The sequence below is a fragment of the Uranotaenia lowii genome, chromosome 1 (genome assembly GCF_029784155.1).
Source record: "Uranotaenia lowii strain MFRU-FL chromosome 1, ASM2978415v1, whole genome shotgun sequence".
In the NCBI taxonomy this organism is placed as follows: Eukaryota; Metazoa; Arthropoda; class Insecta; order Diptera; family Culicidae; genus Uranotaenia; species Uranotaenia lowii.
Window position 1 is genome coordinate 44,810,217 of NC_073691.1, and position 17,239 is coordinate 44,827,455.

Here is a 17,239-nt window from a genome sequence, read left to right on the forward strand (position 1 = left end):
TTCGACATCGTCGAAAATTGATTGAATAAATTAGTGAGATCCTATCGAATGGAGTTGAAGCGAAAGCGATTCGTTCCTAGTATGAGGTTCAAAAGTTCAATTTGAAAGTTTTTTTCACACATTTTATTGGACCGATGAGTCGGTGGAACGTTTTTCTCTGTTTTCCAGAAAAAAAAATGCAATCACATTTTGCAGAAATGATCAAGTTTCATATTGGCTTAGATTTTTTTTCAAAGAGCACAAAATGTGTTAATGGTGCCATTGAAAAATTAATATGCTAGAAGCATACATTCGTTTCGGGGAGAAAAAAAAGTATCATAAACAAGCTCAGAAACAAAACCCGATAAATTTATGAACGTGTATCTTTTACCATAAATAAGCCGTTTATGCAAATGCAATCCGCCTGAAATGTTCCATGGAGGCGACGTGTTGACGTTTGGTGTTTTCTTCTCAACCGTTTTCCCATTTTGGGGAAACGATTTCTCAGCATGCTTCCAATCTTATTTTAAGCTTTCAGCATTGAGAGCTCTTTTTTTATTAAGTTTACTTCAAAAAATTGTTGAAGATTCTTACTCCTACAATTTATTCTAACTTAAAGTTCACATAAGAATTCGGAGTCAAGGGTTGAATTGCGATTAACTATCAAAATGTTTCTTTTCTTTCCTCAAAACATCAACTTTTTTGTTGAAACACCATGAAAAAATTTTGATTGAACAAACAAAGGTGACGTCATAGTAGCTTGAGATGAGCGTCCGAACATATTTCATGCATCAAATTGAGGTTCACCGCTTAAAAGCTGTTGAAGTCTTTTGAAAAGACTTCAACGGCTTCTAAGCCACGAACCCTTAATTTAGTTTCAGAATATAATCTCACGAAATCTGAATTAGTGAATCGACTCTCTCGCTTCTGGGAGTTGGCCAAAGGCTAACAAATCATTTTAACTCATCCCATCTCGAATCTTTACAATAATCTTTTTCGATAGCTTAAAAGTCTCTTCTTCGGGGTTCCAGATGGCACAAATCGTCTTCTGGTTCCACGTCTGTTTTTTCTCAATCTCTTCTTCCACCAGTCATCTATTATAATTTATGGGTCCAGCGAGCGCCCCCCTTTCTAAAGCTCTTGCAGCAGATATGATGGGGTCCAATTAGAAGTAGAACCAGATCGAGCGCCCCCGCTTGGGTGCGTGGGGGTCATAATTTATTCGCCCATACAAAAGAAGCACAAATCATTTGGCGCGTTCTCTGTTTTTTTTTTTTGCGATTACCCGATTCTTCTTTTGGCTTTTCTAGTCGCTGAAAACGGGCAGACAATTTTTCTTCATTCTAACCGACGTTTTTCTTTCCCTGAGATCAGAACATAGATTAATGATCTGATAATCAAGATTCAGAGTATAGAACAAAAAAAAAATAAAATCAAAATTCAAAACTTAAAATCTTTTCATTTTTTTTGCTACTCAAATCTTGAATTCAAATCTATGACTTTATTTTAACAAGTACTTTATTTTAGAAACAAATATTTCTGAATGAAAATTGCTTCTTTTATTATTTAAAATTGAAATTAAAGGTTTTGTAAAAAAAAACTTCATTTGAAAAATATTTTTCGAATTTATAGAAAATGAATTTGTGTTTAAAAAAAGCAATAAAAATATACATTAAGCATTTGAGAGTGTTTTTGCTTAAGGAAATGCGATGACAAAAAGTGTATACAAAAATTTAGAATTTTTTTTGAAACATATGCAACTTTTTCAATGCAGAAATCATGATCGTGAGTCGAATTATTATAAAAACATATTTCATTCCTTCTGTTTTACAATTCTACGATTACGTTGAAAGAAGCTTATATTTGAACATAGGAGTTATTCCCAGAAAAATTTCAGATTTCAAAACTTCATATTTAATTGATGTTTATATTTTCAAAAAACCTTTTTCCGTCTCAGAAATTTTCCCCCGTTAGAAATCCGGCAGTGTCGATTTTACACTCTTGACTAAAACTAAACTCTTTCTTTCTTGTTTCTAAATCGATTTTAACAAAAATTATAGTTTGAAAAACCTCATGATTTAACTCAAAAATGTTTCACAGACAATATTCAGCTACAACACATCGGATTTCTGTTATTCAAAGTCTAAGAAAAAAAAGTCTGAAATAACATGCTTCGGAAAAAATATTGTAGATCAGCTACAAAAAGTTTTCACTTAGTGTGCAAGAAATCTAAGAAGCTTCACGTTGCACACAAGATTTTTTTTTTAAATTAATGATCATGACCACAAAAAATGTAAAAAAGTGGTGTAAAAACCGCACTTTTTGATCAATTAACCGTCAAAATTTTTTAGATCACACCAGATAAATTTTAAAAAGACACACCAGATATAATTTAAAAAGAGGACTGGAAAGTTGACGTAATTTGGAAAAATATCGCATCTTTAGATTTTCAAAATACGAAACACAGAATTTTTGAAGAATTTTCAAATGTAGCTTTTTTTCGAACTTTTTGCAAATTTGCAATTTCCAAGATTTTCTAACACTTGAATTCATTTTCGCACTGGGTTTGAGTATATTAACCCTCATCCGTCTTTTACCCTTTACAGTCCCTTGAGTATCAATTTGACACTCCTGACCAAAACCAATATATGTATCTCTCTTGTTTCTCAACAGATTTTTACAAAATTTATAGTTTAAGAAACCTCGGAACGTAGCCCAAAAATGATTTTCAGGCAATATTCAGCTACAACACTTCAATTTTCCACAACATTTCAATACGAAACACATAATTTTGGACGGATTTTCAGAGGAAGCTGTTTTTTGAACTTTTTATCAATTTGCAATTTCTCAGATTTTCTTGTACTTAAATTCAACATCGCACTGGATTTTGAGTATATTAACGCGAAATTTTCTAAAAAAGTCAACGGAAAGCAAGTTTCATACCAAATCTGGTGGTTTAATTTTATATGCCCTGCGATACTTTACAAAAAAATGATACATATATTTGAGTTACGTTACGAGGTTTCCAAAACTATAAATTTTGTATAAATACCTAGGTTGAGAAACAAAAGAGATCCTAAATCCTTGCCTCCTTGCCTTGCCTAAATCCTAAATGACCTTCCTCACTTCTTCCATAAACACTATGTTTGTATAAATGACTCTCGGCCCAATAAAAATTGTAAAAGTAAAGAGCCTAATAAAGAATTATTTAAATTAAAAAAAAACCCTCTATATACAATCCAAAATTTGCACCAACATTTTAAAGTTATTTGTGAATGGAGTTAAGAAGAGGTCGACTGGATAATTTGATGCGGTTGTTATTCGGCAGTTCAGTCAATAAATTTCGATAACGATTATTCGATTATTCCGACGTTTCGATGCTGTTTAGCATCATCTTCCGGGAATTAATTGGATCGTATTACGTAGAATATGAATGCTTATATGAAGCTAATTGTCTACTTTTTAAAATTATAGCGCTTGGATCAGGCCTTGTTGATCGTAAGAATTTTAAAAATATATACTGGGACATAAAAAACAATAGGGAAAATAGGGCAAAATTCTGGACAGTAAGCTTCATAAAGGCATTCAAATTCTACATGATACGATCCGATTGATTCCCTGAAAATGATGCTAAACAGCATCGAATCTTCGAAATAATTAAAAAATCGTTATCGAAATTTATTGACTGAACCGCCGAATATCACTCGTATGGTTATTTCTGAAGTTTCTCAAATCCACATTGAAGGTTCATAAATTCACAATCATAATAAATTCATGGAAATTAACAGAAAGTTCTTTGCGTTTGACCTCACTTGAAAACTTGCTTGCGTCTTTGCAAAAAAAATGATGCAAATTTGTCACTGTAATGTAGCATTGTTAGATTTTTGTTTTCTTCGGGAACTATTTGTGAGCATTGAATTTTTAAACTTGGTTCAGTGCGTTGTGAAAATCCGGCAGCCCCTTGTGAAAATCGCACTGTTATGTGTTACGATTTCTAGAGCGCCACACTTCCTTCCGAGAGGCTCTACACCAGGGCCGTAGGAAGAACCGGCTCATGGGGGGGGGGGGGGGTTTTGATGACAATTTTTTCCTCAATCATTTTTGCTTGAAAAATGCATGCACAATGCACAAGTGAAAAAAAATGTATATTTTTGTACTAATTACAAGTTATTCAGGTTAATTATATTGCGCATTAGTTATTTATTTTTGAAAATAAGTCCTAGGAGTTACTAATTTTTTTTCATAAAGTTTTCAAAAATAAGAAGACATGTGATACAGCTCAGTTGGTAAGTCAGTTGCCTCCTGAGTTGATTTCCGTGATTTCGAGCACATGAACACAGTTGTTCTTGTTGCTCCAGACAAGTTTTTCAATGACTGGTGTGCCAACTGCATTGTTGATAAAAGTTACGAGTGACACAATGATGTAGAAATGACGATCGATGAAAAGGATTTTGAACACTTAATTTAGAAGATTTTTTTTACTTAGGTATTTAAATGAGCAAGCTTATTCTTTTGTATCATAAGCATAACCATTTTAAGCATGGGTAAAAATGTATTAAATACTCTGAAATAGTAAAAAAAATGGGATTACGGTTAAAATAAAGTTTATTCTCTACTCTTGTAAACTCGATTAAAATTTAAAATTTTTGTAAGGACCTTTGATTTTGAAGAATTTTCAATAAATGTAAATAATATTAAATAAAATTTCCAGCTGAATTTTTACCTGAGGATAAAAAAACCAAGTCATGAATTATAATTTATTATTATACATTTCATAATTTTAATCCTGTGATTGAAGTTTTCAAAATCTAGATTTTTCAAAAAACAAATTCTTTTAAATGAATGTAGATCTGATTTTTCATATATGATTTTCACCAGGTTTGTGTTTCTTAACTGACTTTGATTGAACTTTAATTTAATTTAATTTTAAATTTAATAGATTCCTTCAATTTGAATCCTTATTAAAATTCTAACAGTGATATTTTAATATTGATTAGAAAAACTAAATTTGAGCTAAATCAAATGCCAATCTTGAATTTTTGTTCCAAGTCTGAATTTTGCATTTTCAACCTTAATTCATTAAACCTGATTCTTAATTCCAGATGAGAAATCCTATTAATGTAAAACCAAAAAGCGAAATTTGTGTCAGAACCCTTAACCAGAAATTTCTTATTTGATTCTGAATTTGTGGTTATCAATATGAATTTTTTAATTATTTATTCGTAATTGAACTTTATTTCACATTTTTCAATTCTAGACTCATAAATTTTTCTTATGTTTCAACTCCGCATAAACACCGGATAAATATTTAAGATCCTAATCCAAAAAATGGATTGAATTTTGAATATTGATAATGATCCAAACTCATAATCAAGAACAATAAACTGAATACTTACTAAATATTTTTTCAAAATCAGGCAAATACAGGCAATTTTATCTTAAAACCTTGCGAAATCAGGGAATATTGTTTTAAAATTTTCCCTTAAATCCGGCCAAAATTCAGGCAAATTTAAGAACTATTCCATTAAAATCAAGATGAGAAGCACGTGAGAAACTTTTTTAATTTTATCGAAACACATCAGCCGATTCAGAATCATATTGAAGGCTACCAAATCATTGATTATGTTTATTTTGACAAAATTTGTTTGAAAAAAAATTGAACGCAAGATACATTATTCTAAGGACTAAAAAATGAAATTTTCGTTTGATTTTACAAATAGAGTGAGAAAATCTGGTTGAAATTCAGACAACCCAGGGGCGGTCCTAGAGTCGGCTCTTGGGGGGGGGGGGGGGGGGTGATTTTCCAATTTTCAAAAATCAGTGAATATTAAGGAACGTTAATATCTGGTGAAAAAAACAATCATTTGAGTGAGCGAAAGGAGAAGGGATGGGGAGGGGGGTTTATCCCTTTATAAAACAACCAGCGAATAATAATAATAACCACTGCGAAAAAATGATGATATTTTTCTAAGGTATACATATCTAGTATTTTAGAATTGTCACTTTAAGAGCTCTTTAAAAAAAATCTAGTTATAAATGTATTTTTTTCAATGAAAATAATGCATACGTTGTTGAGAGATGAACACGTAGAAAAAAAATTCAAGTTATCTTCATTTTTTTTCCTGAGCTTCTAAATATTAGGGCTCTGGTATTTTATAATTTATCGGAAGTATTTTACTTTTCACCGATAAACAAATTAACAAACAGAACTAACGGGCATTGAATTCTTCATTGGGGTATTTTACTGAATCGTGATTTGGAAATTTAGTATTATAATTTGCTAATTTGGAAACGCAATATATAAAATCAACACTTTAAATATAAATAAGTAGAAAAACTAATTATCAAAATCAATTTCTAAATTCTGGAACCGAATTTTATTTGATTTGCTCTTGAATTTAAAGTTTTAATTCAAAATTTTCAATCTAAATTGTATTACAATAAATAAATTACAAAGGAAAGTGATTAATCTTTGTTCACCTTCACATAATTACCAATTTTTTAAATAATTTTGAATTATTAAGAAAATTATGAAATGAAGGGTTAATTTTGAATGTTAATATTATTCTTTAGTGAACAGTCTCAATCATTTGCAATTGAAATCGCCAAGCTTTCAGATAAAGAATATCAAACCTTAAGCTATATTTGAAAGCAGTATCGGTGACATAATTGCTGTAGATCTAGAAATCCAGGAGTGTTGGTAAAAAATCACTAAAAGATCTTCTGACTTTTTTGCATGATAGAATGCCTTGTTGTAGGGGATAATTTTAATTCACAAGGGAAAAATTAAAACCGTGGCAAACTAATTTTGGAAGCTTTTTGCGTCTCAAACTCGGTTTTTGTCTGTTTTCTCCCTTCTTATTTTCTGGCATTGAGTAATTTTAAAACTAAGCAGTTCACAGTGAAATCGATCAATGATAATTGATGAAGTAACTAACCTGAGCAACAACAAATATGTTAAATCTTTCACTTATCCTTTAGAAAGAAGAATGCTTAAAAGTAACAAATTCCCGGAAAAAAACAATATAGATTTCGTCTAGATAATCTTAGTATTTTTTAAAATGGAGGTAAATTACTCACAGTCTTTATGAAAATTGATCATTTAGTTAATATCTTTTTTTTGATATTTTACACTTTTGCTAAAAAGAGCACAAATTTCTCCAATGAGCCTTGTATTTTCAAAATTTATACTGGAAAAAAGAGCTAATAAAATAATAAAAAAAATTGCATTTAGAGCTTCTAAATAAGTTGAAATCAGTTTTCAAACTCTTTGCACTTCGGGAAATGTGAATTTTGTTTTCTTGTGTTATAGTTTTGAATGCAGATATTGGGTTCTAGAGATGAATTTGAATCTCTATATCCAACACCAATTCCTGAAACAGCTGATATAAATACTTTTTTGTTCCTTTTTGGCACTAAAAACTCATAGGAAACGCAAAAGTCATTTTACAACAAAAAGATCTATTTAAATTTAAACTTTTACTATGAATATTTTATATTCGATTTCGGTTTGGCAGTACTTATATTTTTTTCACAGTCATCCATAATATGAATGTTTGATGTGAGACATTTTAAACAGAATTTAAAAAAAAAAAACAGATCTAAAATTTAAATTTTTGTTTTTGAATTTCATAATATAGGTTATTAATTTTAAGTTTATAATTCATATTTGAATGGTGGATTAATTGAAGGTGAAAAATTTTCGCGAAAGAGAATCTTTACTGTGATTTAGAAGCTGATTTTTTATTTTGCAATTGAAGGCAATAAATGTATGATGAAAGCAGAACAAATATTTCAAGTTTTCAGTGTTATAACCATTTTCACCCCCCTATATAACTTTTCCAAATTTTTCATTTCATTAAAATTCAAAACAAAATCAAGAATTCAGAAGCTCTGAATTTGAAGCAAATACTAAAATTTGTAGCGATTTGCTCGTGTTAATTGAGGCATATGAGGGAAGTTAGTGACAATTTAAAAATAAGTTGGCTCTCCATTTTATTAATAGCAAATTCCAAATCAACACTCAACAACACACTTTTGTTGAGTAACTTATCAACAAAAGTTATTTGGTATAATTCAGTCCAGGGAATCCTAAGTTAGAGCTGTTTGAGTTTGATGGACCGACTTTTTTCAATATTAAGCCTTTTAAAGTGATAAATTAACTTTTATGTTGAATAAACACCCCCACGGAGTGGAAAATTTTTAAAATAGTAAAGCACATCTACTAAGAAAAGTTTCAACTTTTTATAGAAATTCGAGCCTTTACGGATATTTTGTAACGGATTTTTGCCGCTTGGGGGGGGGTGATCACCCCGATCACCCCCCCCATAGGGACTGCGCATGATTTCAAGTTACAGCTGTTTTAGTTTGGCGGACCCAATTTTTCCAATTTTAAGAATTTAACAAATCAATAAATTCTTTTATTTTAACAATCACCCCCACGGAGTGGAAAATTTTAAAAAATTCGAAAGAACACCCACAAGGAAAAGTTCGAAGTTTCTATAGAAATTCCAGCGTTTGCGAGTATTTTTTAACGGTTTTTTGCCGCTTGGGGGGGGTGATCACCCCGATCACCCCCCCCATAGGACCGCGCATGAGACAACCTGGTAAGCTAAGTCTAACTTTTTCGGAATTCATGTTTGGGACTCAATAATTATCAACAAGTGAGAAATTTTTTGTGTGAAATTGTGGTCCTGGCATGAGATTTCGTGGTTTTGGAGTTGAGATTGTAACTCTATTGTTACTATTGAATCAATTTAGTTGTTCATCAAATTTTGATTAGAAATGTCAAATTTTATGTTTAGCATTAAAAATTTCACTTAGCATTTTTGGATCTTCATGGGGGGAGTTTAACCCCCAAACCCCCCCCCCCCCCCCCCCCCCCGTTCCTACGACCATGCTCTACACTAATCTCCGAGTGCAGCACTCCTGTGAGAGAAGTAGAAATCTCAAAATACACCACTGAAGCAAGGATTTCACAGAATTTGAAAAAAAAAATACATCACAGATTCAGTGTCACAGAGGACAGGATTTTCGAAAAAAATCACAGAATTCACAGATTATTTGATTTTGGTACTTTTTCCAAAGTTTTAATTCTTAAGAGTGATACGGTCAAAATTTGGTCAAGGGAAAACGCGTGTAAATCGGTGAAATCGTTTATTTAAAAAATCAAATTAAATTTATTTTTCAAGTTTAATTAGAATAAAATTCAGGAAAAATATTCAGTTAGGCTTCCGCTTTTCCAAATCCGAATTGCCGGGCCTTACGCTTAACCCCTGCCATCAGCTTTTGTACAGCCACCTTGTCCACCTTCTTCGCCGCAGAAAGCCAGTTTGCCTTGAACAGCTGCTCGTCCTTAGCAGGTTTTTTGGTCTTCTTTCTTGACAATAGCCCAGTATTTCTCAATCGGTCGGAGCTCTGGCGTGTTGGGAGGGTTCTTGTCTTTGGGAACCACCTGCACTTTGTTGGCGGCGTACCACTCCATGGCCTTTTTACCGTAATGGCAAGATGCCAAATCCGGCCAAAACAATACGGAACAACCGCGTTTTTTCAGGAAAGGCAGCAGACGTTTATTCAAACACTCTTTCACGTAAATTTCTTGGTTGACAGTCCCGGAAGCTATGAAAATGCTGCTTTTCAAGCCACAGGTAAAGATGGCTTGCCAAACCAGATATTTCTTCCCAAACTTTGACAGTTTCATGTGCTTGAAAATATCTGCTACCTTTCCCCTTCCTTTTGCCGTATAAAACTCCTGTCCCGGAAACTCTTTGTAGTCGGCTTTGACGTAGGTTTCGTCGTCCATTACCACGCAGTCAATCTTCGTCAGCATCGTCGTGTACACCCAGCTTATTTGCGGCATCTCGGAGAGAGAGGTTAGGGTTTCGCTCGAAACTACGGTTAGGGTTTCGCTCGAAACTACCGGTAACACTCTTTGTCGTCTCAGCGGCTTCCGGTTTTCGATTTCCCCCCGATCCAGGCTTAGTGGCTGTCGACAAACGTTCCCCAAACACTTTAATTACATTTGAAACGGTTGATTTGTCAACTTTTAGCCATTTTGCCAGCTTTGCGTGCTCGGATTTTCGCGATGCGCATGCAAAATTTTGATACGCTGCTCTTCTTCCTTGGGCGGCATTTTGACAACTGAAGAGTGAATTCCAAAATCAAAATAGGAGCAACTTTCTACACACACACACACACACACACACACACACACACACACACACACACACACACACACACACACACACACACACACACACACACACACACACACACACACACACACACACACACACCACCCACACACACACACACACACACACACACACACACACACACACACACACACACACACACACACACACACACACACACACACACACACACACACACACACACACACACACACACACACACACACACACACACATACACACACACACACACGCACACACACACACACACACACACACACACACACACACACACACACACACACACACACACACACACACACACACACACACACACACACACACACACACACACACACACACACACACACACACACACACACACACACACACACACACACACACACACACACACACACACACACACACACACACACACACACACACACACACACACACACACACACACACACACACACACACACACACACCACACACACACACACACACACACACACACACACACACACACACACATACACAACCACACACACACACACACACACACACACACACACACACACACACACACACACACACACACACACACACACACACACACACACACACACACACACACACACACACACACACACACACACACACACACACACACACACACACACACACACACACACACACACACACACACACACACACACACACACACACACACACACACACACACACACACACACACACACACACACACACACACACACACACACACACACACACACACACACACACACACACACACACACACACACACACACACACACACACACACACACACACACACACACACACACACACACACACACACACACACACACACACACACACACACACACACACACACACACACACACACACACACACACACACACACACACACACACACACACACACACACACACACACACACACACACCAAGATGTTGCCAAGATGTCTAAGCTAAATTTAACTAATTTGCGGATGCTAAACTCAAATATGTAGTCGGGTTTTTTTCTTACAGTTTTGTTTGTTTGGGAATCGAGATTTTCCCTTTGAATATTAAAAATCACCCTAAAATTTTTACTTTCGCAATGCTGTAGAATTTTAGGGGATTCGAATCAAGAACCAACTTTCCCGAAGTAAACGTTAGTTATTTTTAAAACATTTACGGCATATTAACTCAAAGTCAAGTCAAAATCACTCACGGTCTTTGGAAAAGATCATTGATTGAAACCTTGAATATTCTTCCATGTTATACTCATAACTATTCTTCAACTTATGCAACAGTGGAAACACCTGCACATTTCTGAAACAGGTCACCATATCATAATCATGTTGGGAGTCATAAATTCGGCCTCTAACTGTTTCACTTCATTTTTTTTCTACATATTTCTAAAAAAAATCCAAAGCGAAGTAGATGGCCCAAGAAGTCACCGGTAGTTTTAGAGCATGATTTACCGGTACCACAAGATGGAATCCAACACCTCATCATCGGTGTGTCCCCTGAGTCTTTTGGAATTATGATTTCCAAGCCAGGAGGGAGAGAAACATTAACCTCGTCAACACCACAGCTTCCGTGGATGATTCACCCAATGGAAACTCAAGAACAGCCCCGTGAAATCATAATCCGAAATGTCCCGGGACGGCATGCATATTTGGGTTTCTTCATATATCTACATATGTATCTCCTAGATAAACACCAACAACCCGAAAATGACATCCACATTCCTTCACGCCATTTCCAGAGTCATCGAGACCAGAAATAAGGGGCTCACAACAGTCGAAAGAAATTTAATCTTCCCGGGGTCCGTTGTAGCTTTACTACACCCAACTAGGTAAAGAGTACGGATCACGATTTACAAAGCTCAATTTTTGAAAATGGAAAAAAGAGAAAAATGAAATAAGAAATTCCCATTCCAAATGCATTCCGATTTGGTGCATCATTTTTCTATTTCATGGGGTCCCGAGAGCCGTTAATCTTGTCTATGTTTCTTTTTTTCTTTTCTTTACGTTTTTCGGGATCTTTGGGTTGGTTGCATCATTTCTCGTATCACCGACTATAGAGACTTAAAAAAATTGAAGGCATTTTTCCCCTGTACAATAGCTCCGAAAAGTACGATAAGAATTTAGTTCACCAAATAATTTCTACCATTCCACAGTGGAAGATTGAATAATTATCGAATAAATCATTGAGACAGTAGGTATTGGAATGATTTCATCGAAATCCAGGTGAAATGCATGATCGGATTTTGGAAGGGAAGTTTTCCGCCTCAGGGATTTGAATTGTTTTTTTTTTAAAGAGACTTCAGTTTTTTTGGACTAAAATGACTCAAATGTCGCGTTTCATCTTAATGCGTATGATCATATTAATTTTTTTTTAAATTTAAGCATTAAAAATCTCTTTTTTTAATTCTTGTCAGAGTACTTAGATCTTATCAAAAAACGTATTCTTAACCAAATGGGATGTAATACAACCAATTTTGATAAGAACTTTATTGCAATTTTATCAGTTAAACAGTCTAGTTCCAAAATTAAGTTCTTCTAAAATTAGACAAGGGAACAGCATTTTTGGTGTTTAAGTTTAAATGACTGATTTTGGAAGATTTTGGCGCCCTGAACTCGAATCATTCATCAGATTTTCTCTATTACCACTAGTTTCAGTAATACGACCTGTGAAAATTTGAAAATTGATCAGTGTTTAGTAAAATCGATCTTTGATAACTGATAATTTATTGATCCTACATGAAAACTAGAAGAGATTTTGAATCTCTTTATTATCCTCTATTCAACCAAGAATCAAGAATCAAGAAATATCTTAGTTTCAGGGGTACAAATTTGTATACATTGCATTACCTCCATTTCTTACATCGTTATTGAATGTCTTGGAGTAATTGATATTAAAGATTTTATCTCATTTGATAACTTTGATGATCAATTTTTTTATCAAAATTTCCGTATCCCAAAACTTAGAAAAATTTACGAAAAGAAAACTTCTATAACTTTTTTTGTCAGAGGTCAAAATTATTCGCCGTCCGTTGGACAAATGAAAATTGAATTAGAATATTTATTTTCAAAATCTTTGTAATACTCTGCAGTTTTGCTAAACATGTGCACAAAATTTTTATATGAATTATTGACTATTTACAAATGTAATCGTGAAAACAAGAGCTGAGAGGAAAAAAAATAGCATTTTTGAAATCAACGCGCAAAAACTGGTTAAACTTAGCTCTTAAATTCTTTGAACCTCAATAAATGTGAATTTTGACTCCTAGTTTAATCATTCCAGATTGCACAGTATTTGTGGAAAACTGCTCGGATATTGCCAGGATCTATTCACATCGTATTTGCAAAATTAAGTAAAAAAAACTCAAATTTAGTTATGGATTAAGTAGTTATGATTGTTTTAGAGTTTATCAAGATAATCTTCCAGCAAAAAACGATAAAAAATAAAACTTGAAATGATTTTTTTTATCATTTCCTTGTCTTTTATGAAAAGGTTGAACTTAGCTTAGCTTTGCAGGGATATTGTCCGGATTTTGGATTGGAAATTTTTGAAATCAAATGCTCAGTTTTAGTCAGGTTTTTTAAGAAAATTGCAAGAAAAATTCTGGAATGCTTACTTTCAAACCAATTAAGAAAAGCCGATGAACATTACATGATTTGAAAAATGTTTAAAAGTGTCTTAAAAACAAAATACCTGTTAAAATCTTCAAACTCTGTAGATACAGTTAAAATTAATTGTTGTTTTAACATTTTTCTGTAGATAACTCAAAAGTATGAAAAAAATTACAAATCATAGGCACTAGTTTGAACTCTTGAAAGAAAATATGAAAATTCTGTAAATTAGTGCTCTAAACTAGCTCTGTTATTCAGAAATGTCAATTTTCGGTTGAAAGTGCCGAATAAACATTATTCAAAATACATTAATTAATTACTTGGAAAACACTAAGTCTTAATTCAATTCCAAGTGAAACTGATTCGCAGATCTGAAGTCCAAATTATAAGACTGTTAACGTATTTTTGTAGTTTTTGTAATTTTTGTAATTTTTGTAATTTTTGTAATTTTTGTAAATTTTGTAATTTTTGATATTTATGTATTTTTTTTAATTTTTGTAATTTTTGTAATTTTTGTAATTTTTGTAATTTTTGTAATTTTTATAATTTTTGTAATTTTTGTAATTTTTGTAATTTTTGTAATTTTTGTAATTTTTGTAATTTTTGTAATTTTTGTAATTTTTGTAATTTTTGTTATTTTTGTAATTTTTTAATTTTTGTAATTTTTGTCATTTTTGTAATTTTTGTTATTTTTGTACTTTTTGTACTTTTTGTAATTTTTGTAATTTTTGTAATTTTTGTAATTTTTGTCATTTTTGTAGTTTTTGTTATTTTTGTACTTTTTGTAATTTTTGTAATTTTTGTAATTTTTGTAATTTTTGTAATTTTTGTAATTTTTGTAATTTTTGTAATTTTTGTAATTTTTGTAATTTTTGTAATTTTTGTAATTTTTGTAATTTTTGTAATTTTTATAATTTTTGTAATTTTTGTAATTTTTGTAATTTTTGTAATTTTTGTAATTTTTGTAATTTTTGTAATTTTTGTAATTTTTGTAATTTTTGTAATTTTTGTAATTTTTGTAATTTTTGTAATTTTTGTAATTTTTGTAATTTTTGTAATTTTTGTAATTTTTGTAATTTTTGTACTTTTTGTAATTTTTGTAATTTTTGTAATTTTTGTAATTTTTGTAATTTTTGTAATTATTGTAATTTTTGTAATTTTTGATATTTTTGTAGTTTTTGTAATTTTTGTAATTTTTGTAATTTTTGTAATTTTTGTAATTTTTGTAATTTTTGTAATTTTTGTAATTTTTGTAATTTTTGTAATTTTTGTAATTTTTGTAATTTTTGTAATTTTTGTAATTTTTGTAATTTTGTAATTTTTGTAATTTTTGTAATTTTTGTCATTTTTGTAATTTTTGTAATTTTTGTAATTTTTGTAATTTTTGTAATTTTTGTAATTTTTGTAATTTTTGTAATTTTTGTAATTTTTGTAATTTTTGTAATTTTTGTAATTTTTGTAATTTTTGTAATTTTTGTAATTTTTGTAATTTTTGTAATTTTTGTAATTTTTGTAATTTTTGTAATTTTTGTTATTTGTGTAATTTTTGTAATTTTTGTAATTTTTGTAATTTTTGTTATTTTGTAATTTTTGTAATTTTTGTAATTTTTGTAAATTTTGTAATTTTTGATATTTATGTATTTTTTTTAATTTTTGTAATTTTTGTAATTTTTGTAATTTTTGTAATTTTTGTAATTTTTATAATTTTTGTAATTTTTGTAATTTTTGTAATTTTTGTAATTTTTGTAATTTTTGTAATTTTTGTAATTTTTGTAATTTTTGTTATTTTTGTAATTTTTTAATTTTTGTAATTTTTGTCATTTTTGTAATTTTTGTTATTTTTGTACTTTTTGTACTTTTTGTAATTTTTGTAATTTTTGTAATTTTTGTAATTTTTGTCATTTTTGTAGTTTTTGTTATTTTTGTACTTTTTGTAATTTTTGTAATTTTTGTAATTTTTGTAATTTTTGTAATTTTTGTAATTTTTGTAATTTTTGTAATTTTTGTAATTTTTGTAATTTTTGTAATTTTTGTAATTTTTGTAATTTTTGTAATTTTTGTAATTTTTGTAATTTTTGTAATTTTTGTAATTTTTGTAATTTTTGTAATTTTTGTAATTTTTGTAATTTTTGTAATTTTTGTAATTTTTGTAATTTTTGTACTTTTTGTAATTTTGTAATTTTTGTAATTTTTGTAATTTTTGTCATTTTTGTAATTTTTGTAATTTTTGTAATTTTTGTAATTTTTGTAATTTTTGTAATTTTTGTAATTTTTGTAATTTTTGTAATTTTTGTAATTTTTGTAATTTTTGTAATTTTTGTAATTTTTGTAATTTTTGTAATTTTTGTAATTTTTGTAATTTTTGTAATTTTTGTAATTTTTGTAGTTTTTGTTATTTTTGTAATTTTTGTAATTTTTGTAATTTTTGTAATTTTTGTAATTTTTGTAATTTTTGTAATTTTTGTAATTTTTGTAATTTTTGTAATTTTTGTAATTTTTGTAATTTTTGTAATTTTTGTAATTTTTGTAATTTTTGTAATTTTTGTAATTTTTGTAATTTTTGTAATTTTTGTAATTTTTGTAATTTTTGTAATTTTTGTAATTTTTGTAATTTTTGTAATTTTTGTAATTTTTGTAATTTTTGTAATTTTTGTAATTTTTGTAGTTTTTGTTATTTTTGTAATTTTTGTAATTTTTGTAATTTTTGTAATTTTTGTAATTTTTGTAATTTTTGTAATTTTTGTAATTTTTGTAATTTTTGTAATTTTTGTAATTTTTGTAATTTTTGTAATTTTTGTAATTTTTGTAATTTTTGTAATTTTTGTAATTTTTGTAATTTTTGTAATTTTTGTAATTTTTGTTATTTGTGTAATTTTTGTAATTTTTGTAATTTTGGTAATTTCTGTAGTTTTTGTAATTTTTGGCATTTTTGTAATGTTTATAATTATTGTAATTTTTGTAATTTTTGTAATTTTTGTATTTTTTGTAATTTTAGTAATTTTTGTAATTTTTGTAATTTTTGTAATTTTTGTAATTTTCGTAATTTTTGTAATTTTTGTAATTTTTGTTATTTTTGGTATTTTTGTAATTTTATAATTTTTTAAATTTTGAAATTTTTGTAGTTTTTGTTATTTTTGTTATTCTTGTAATTGATGTAATTTTTGTAATTTTTGTAATTTTTGTAATTTTTGTAATTTTTTGTAATGTGTGTGTTTTTTTGTAATATTTGTAATTTTTGTAATTTTGTAATTATTTAATTTCTGTAATTTTTCTTTTTTTTTTGTAAGTTTTATAATTTTTTTCATTTTTGTAATATTTGTAGCTCGTGTAATTTTAGTTATTTTGTATTTTTTGTTATTTTTGTATTTTTTGTCATTTTGTAATTTTTGTAATT

The 17,239-nt window shown here is 30.0% G+C and overlaps 1 protein-coding gene across 1 annotated transcript in view; it reads right to left on the bottom strand.

Annotated features, from left to right (window-relative positions):
• The window catches only part of LOC129739130 (uncharacterized), a 362,823-nt gene that overhangs the window by 132,350 nt on the left and 213,234 nt on the right, over positions 1-17,239 (bottom strand). The gene's annotated exons all lie outside the window — the stretch shown is intronic.